The sequence below is a fragment of the Lates calcarifer genome, linkage group LG21, assembly GCF_001640805.2.
Source record: "Lates calcarifer isolate ASB-BC8 linkage group LG21, TLL_Latcal_v3, whole genome shotgun sequence".
In the NCBI taxonomy this organism is placed as follows: Eukaryota; Metazoa; Chordata; class Actinopteri; family Centropomidae; genus Lates; species Lates calcarifer.
The window spans coordinates 1,320,994-1,327,354 of NC_066853.1; the positions used below are offsets into that span (position 1 = coordinate 1,320,994).

General features: G+C 43.5%; 1 long non-coding RNA gene across 1 annotated transcript; it reads left to right on the plus strand.

Annotated features, from left to right (window-relative positions):
• On the plus strand, nucleotides 1–6,167 carry LOC127139066 (uncharacterized). Its single transcript, XR_007808951.1, has 4 exons — nucleotides 1–319; nucleotides 407–491; nucleotides 1,426–1,495; nucleotides 3,792–6,167. It is a non-coding gene; the product is annotated as an uncharacterized LOC127139066 (long non-coding RNA).
• Nucleotides 6,168–6,361: the final 194 nt, after the last annotated feature.

The following is a 6,361-nucleotide window of genomic DNA, read 5'->3' on the forward strand; positions in this document are numbered from 1 at the left end:
TCACCTCAGTGTGAATTTGTGCTGTTTATCAGTTTGTCGCTGTGGTGCAACCCTGTAATGTGCCCCCCTGCTCAGCTTCCCGTTGGCTGATTAAAGGAAACAGCTCCAGATCTGACTTCATGTTCCTCAGAAGAAAAAGCAGTTTTTTGTTTTTTGCTCAGAGGAAAAGAAATGGAGGAAAGAAGACGGGATGTGGAGATCAGAAGATCTTCAACAGCAGGAAACAGAAACTTAGATTGCATTTACCGTTCGGACATTTCGTTTCCTTTGTGGTGATGTGGATGTTCGGCTCAGGGCCAGGGTTGGTCGACTGGCTGGGGTGAGATTTTAATGATGTGTTAGGGGGTTTGGTTCTGCAAAGCAGGAAGAGATTTTCCAATGAATTCTCTGACCTTTTTGCCTCCAGTCATAGCAGTGGAGGCGACTGAATCCATCCATCCATCCATCCATGTTCTTCCTCTTATCCGGGGTCGGGTCGTGGAGGCAGCAGGGTAAGCAGAGTATTCCAAACATCCCTCTCTCCAGGAGTGTTTTCAGCTCCTCCTGGGGGATCCTGAAGTGTTTCCAGGCCAAGTTCTGGGTCTGCCTTGGGGTCTCTTCCCAGTTGGAAACACCTCAACTGGGTCCTTTCAGTGTGAAGGAGCAGCGAACTCAGCCTGTCTCCAAGGCTGAGCCCAGACACCCTAGAAAGGAGACTAATTTCAGCCGCTTGTATCCACAATCTCGTTCTTTCGGTCCCTACCCAAAGCTCACGACCATAGGTGAGGGTTGGACTGTAAATCGACTGGTAAATTGAAAGCTTTGCCTTCTGGGTAAGCTCCCACTTCACCACAGGTAGAACTGTCTAGCCTGATGTCTAGATGTCGTCCTTTATAACTAAACTTTCCATCAAGGGGAGGCGTTTGGCGTCAGCATGTTCAGCGTTTATTTGGGTTTTGGGTTCGGTGTGTAAGGTCGAGCTCTGGCAGCCTCTGATGCTAATGAATCTGTTATTGTTAAACCTGTTGGAACTAATTTATATTAATTACCTGGTCAGTCAGTCCACCTCTTTGGTTCAGACTGAAACATCTCAACAACTACTGGATGGACTGATATGAAATTTAATGGACACTTTTCCTGTAGCGCCACCATGAGGTTGAGAGCAGTGTATATAAACAGACTGTGGTGAAATCTGGTTCCGATATTCAACATCCTGTCAAGATGAACTGTAAATACTTTGGTGGTTTCCCTTATTGTTTCCTGTTTTATTTTGAAAGTTCTCCTTGTGTGTCTGTTGTGGTTTTGCTTCCTGTCTTTTTCTGTGTCACCTGTGTCTCGTTAGTTAATTAGTCCTTGTGTGAGTTTCTCTCATGTTGATTCTGGCTTCTGCCTCCAGTGTTTCTTGGGTTTTTTTAGACGATACTTTTGTTCCTGAACTCTCTCCAGATTCTTTGCTGCTTGATTTTCTGCCTTTGCTGAATCTTCAGCTTTGACCTTCGATGGAGTTTCCATGCAGGTGAGTCTTTGTGTTATATCGTTTGAATAAATCATTGAACTTGGGTCTTTCCACTAGTGTTCCTGATTAAACTGTTAAAGATGACTCTCTGACTGTTAATCTAGCACCGTCATCAGGTCAGCATTTTATTTTGGTGAATAATAATACTTTGGTTTATGGTTAAATACCCACAGAACTGATGGCATTCCCTTCAGCTCCAGCTGGACTTTGTTTTTAGTTCATTTCACTTAAATACTAGAATGAATGGAGATAATCTCTAAACCAGAAACATTTCAGGATGTAAAATCAGGTCCAACTGTTGCCAGTGTGTCAACATTTTGTATCTCAGAACTCTGTCTGACTTTCTAACACAACAAAAGGTGATTACAGTCGTTTGAGTTGTAGTGATTTGTAGATTTAATTACTTGTCAATGTTGTAAATTAAACCTAAGTAGATGTGAGAAGATTCTGATTTGATGAAAAAGCAGATCTCACACACACACACACACACACACACACACAGAGACAGAGAGAGAGAGAGAGAGAGAGAGCGAGAGAGAGAGAGACATAACTGAGACAGATGAAAGAGAGAGAGTGAAGAACACACACAGATGAAACACACACCTGTCGTGACTCCATCACCGTCCCTGACCTCTGACCTCTCCTCCTCCTCCCTCTCTCTTTCACCAGCTTGTTTTGGATACACACAGTCTGTCTGCCCTCAATCCTACATGACGTGTGTGTGTGTGTGTGTGTGTGTGTGTGTGTGTGTGTCTGAAATATTCATCATGAGAGAGAGAAGTAAAGACTTGATTCATGTCCTCGTCTTTATCCTTCCTGTTCCTGTTTCCTCCTCATCACAACTTTCACTCACACACACACACACACACTCCATGGGAACCTCAGTGCGTCCTTTCATATGGAAACACACACACAGACGACACACGTTAGAATCCGACGTTTTCCTTCCTCTTATCATTACACTTCAAGCACAAACTGTTCTTACAGCTTTGAGAAAACTCTGGCAAAACATACATCTGAAGCGTGAGGTTCGATCAGGAAGCAGTGCTCTGTCTTTTTTTAGTAATATTTTTCGTAACCATGACGATGTAAATCACAAAAAACTGCAAAAAGATTCCCATAGAAAACGAATAGGAAGTTGCTGTGAAAAAGATCAAACCCATCCTCTCTTCTGAGCCACATTACTTCATCAGACTTTCAACACAGAAATGTGGTTTAAACTTTAAACCGGATCACAAGAAGTGAGAGTCTTTTGGGTTAAATCTTCGTGTTGATAGCTGTTACAGTTTTTATAAAATCACTGTTTAAATTTTATGTTTTTATTTTCCCGTGTCAGAGTTTATAATGGGTGTGTATTGCGTGGAATGTTCAGGGTTAGACTGTGTGACATCATCACTCTAACTGCCACCTCTGAACATTTTACCATAAAAATCTGATTCAAACCTCTTTTAATTCCCACAGTTTCCAACCTACACAGACACTTTCTATATGAAGACGTAGAGAAATGTGTCCTCTCTCACCCAGTGTGACTCCCATTGTCACATGACTCACAGTTTGTGAATAAATCTCCTCCAAACACAGAGAGCTCTGACCCACAGTCCCATAGACTGCCATGTTAAACTGAGCTCTGAAGCTCTGTTTTAAAACTGTGACGGAGCCTAAACCGTAAACAGGACGTCCACATATAAAACATCAGAGTCTTCACTGAAGCTCTGTGGAGCTCAGACTGAAGAAACTGTGGTGATGGGACTTGTAGTTTTTGAGCTATGAGGCATTTTTGATGGCAAGTTTTGACTTATGAGCTGTTGTCAACCTGGGGTGACTGTTGGCGGCCATTTTGGCTTTAAAAACAACTGACAGTAACATTGACCTTTGAAAAGCTGATCTGTAACATGTGTTAAAGTCTTTGTACGAGAACGCTGATATTACAAAACCTAAGGTGATGAAGCCCTGACTGATGGTTTAGATAAGTGACACATTTTGTGCTGGTTCAGGATCAGATAAGATCTGTCGATGGGATCGGAGTGTGAAGCTCAGTCTGACGCCCACACAGTGTGTGTTCTGGTTCAGTTCACTAATGTGTGGTGGCTGTCAAGAAGTTTTTCCAGTGTGTTTCTGTATGTGTGTGTGTGTGTGTGTGTGTGTGCGTGCCATGTTGCTCCACTGTTTCCTGTTTTCAGTATAAGTGTAATATTTAGTCCTACATGGAGAGACTGAGACAGAGAAACTCTGAGAAACAGATGGATTCAGGCTTAAAGGATCATTTATTTTTATTAAAATCATCTTGCTCTCGCAGATCAAATCTGACTCCTGAAGACTTTAAGAAGAAACATGAACACGTCACAGGAGTCGTGATGGAGCTGCTGAGGAGGCTTCAACCTCCATCCCCCAAAATCAGCTGCTGTGACCCGGGAAGGTCAGAGGTCGCTCAGGGAGGAAGTGACAGAGCAACAGAAATAGACAGACAGACTGGGTGGGTGAGAGGTCAGGAAGGTGAAGAGGAATGTGAGATTTACAGGCTGAGAAGCTCGACTCCACGAGTACCCGACGAGTTCACGACTGGTCTCCTGAAGTCCTGAAATAACAGAAACGAAGGGAACTCGTCTGCATCAGTTAATTAGCTTCAATATTAAAACCAGGACAGTGGACCAGCTCTTCATCACTGAGTCACTGATACTAAAATACGATCATAGAAAAGTGAGCTGATTGAAAATGGCCACATGTGACCGATGACTTCATCAGTGTTAACGTTCGCTTCGTCCCAGTCCCAGCAGGTGTTTTCACAGCTGGGTCACTTACATCAGTACAGACAAATAAATCTTTTTTATTTTGCAGCAGACAGTCTCTGCACCTTCTTCCTTCCACCATCTTCTTCTTCCTTCAGGTCGGTCATTATCAGACCACGTTTACCTGCAGGATCCAGAGACCAGACACCAGCGCCCCTCCTCCATCTGGTTTGTCTCAGCTGGACCTTGATGCTTTAGCTGGTGTGAATCTCCCTCCCTCCTCCTCAGGGCCAGCCATCCCTCTGCAGGTCACTGCACGGGAAGAGTAAAAACTCTTCATCCTCTGTGTGTGATTGGAAGTCGTTTTCCTGCTGCACTGATGTTTTACTCGATGAAACAGGAATGAGTCTCAGTGCAGCAGATAAGATCAGATACGTCTTCTACCTTCTCTACACTAGGAAACGAAGTCTGGGACAGTTCTACTCGTTGGACAGGAAGCAGTACTAATGTACTCCTGTAAGAGTACTTTACCTTTGATCTGATGTATGTTCATGTTCGACGTGATGATTCTGAATCTTCCGGCTCCAAAAAACTTGAATGTGATGAGAAGAGGTGAAGGAAGCAGGTATGTTTTCCTCCTGCGTTGACTTCCCACCCTCCTCCTCCTCTTACATCCATCTAGGCGCTGACCTTTGACCCTGCCCATCGTGGGAACGTCTTCAGGAGGATGAGTTGGCGTGACGACCGGGAGGACATTACCACGGCGATGATGAGTCTAACAGAACTCCCAACACCTGTCTGACCCCCCCTCCTCCACCTCCACCACCCAACAACACACGAGAACAATGTTTTCTGAGCTTTTCAAAATAAAATCCCACAGACTCAGACTGATAATTACTGACCAGCTCGTAAAAATCGTGCACGGAGGTCGCTCAGTGTCAGTTTCAGTTTTAGTCTGAGGTTTGGATGAAATTATCTGGAATATGAGGAAATATTTTGACCCAAACAGAAACACTTTCCTTTCTCTGGTCTTAGCCTCGCACACACTCACATGGACATGACAGGAATAAAAACTGTAGGTGAAGCAGATGTAAAGGTTTTGTTTTGTGCACATTTGCAGAAAAAGAAACAGCAGAGAATCCCTCCCTGTCTCTTCCTCTCTCAGACTGTAACCTGACTCTGTCACTGGGGTCAGGGATGACGAGAAAAATTTACAACCTGCAATCAATCACTAAGTGTGGGAACTGAGTGAGGACAGAGAGATAAAGCCCTTTCAGACTCAGCACCTTGTTATGTTCCTGTCCTGGTAATTTTATCTCCCTCAGTCAGAGCTCAGAAACTGTCTGTTAATGTAGCGGCTGTAACACGTGAAACAGCTGGAAACTTTACTCAGGAAGAAAAGTGCTTCTCTCGCCGGCTGTGTCACTTTGCAGCTGAAGTCACATAAAACATTTCATAACAAGCTGTTAAATCCAGACTCTCATTTAAGTCCTTTGCTCACACTGTGTTTAAAGTGTTTAGTTTTTCTCTGCAAATATGCACAAAATAAACTCTGAGCTTCCTGAACCTGTTCATCTACTGTCTGTATTCCTGTTCACTTTATTGTAATGTTTAACGATGGACGAGTGTCTTGAACGTCTTTATTCTCTATTCTTTGTTCATAACAGGTGATAATTATCTTATAAAAACATTAGACAGAGCTGAGCATCTGTGTGACCAAACCTCACTGATGAGACTAAGACATTTTCAGTATTTCTTATTTTAAAATCCAAACATGCTACACACTCATCACTGAGATGTCAGAAGGTGTAAGCCAGGCTAACAGTTTCCCTCTGTTTCCAGTCTTTATGCTAAGCTAGGCTAACCACCTCCTGACTGCAGCTCTGTGCAGACGTTAGACTGATATTAATCTGAACATCTCAGTCTCACAGCTGATTCCTCTCTGATCAGACGGATCAATCAATCAGCTGTGAGGGGAGGGGGGGGGGTGAACCTGATTTATAGATGTTTGTTTGTTTGTTTATCGTTTACAGAGGAATGCTGTGGGAACAGCGGAGTTTATACAGCGGGAAACAGCTGTTTCACACTCTGTCTGCCCTTCATTCATTCATTCATTCATTCAGTCTCTCTTTTCTTTCTG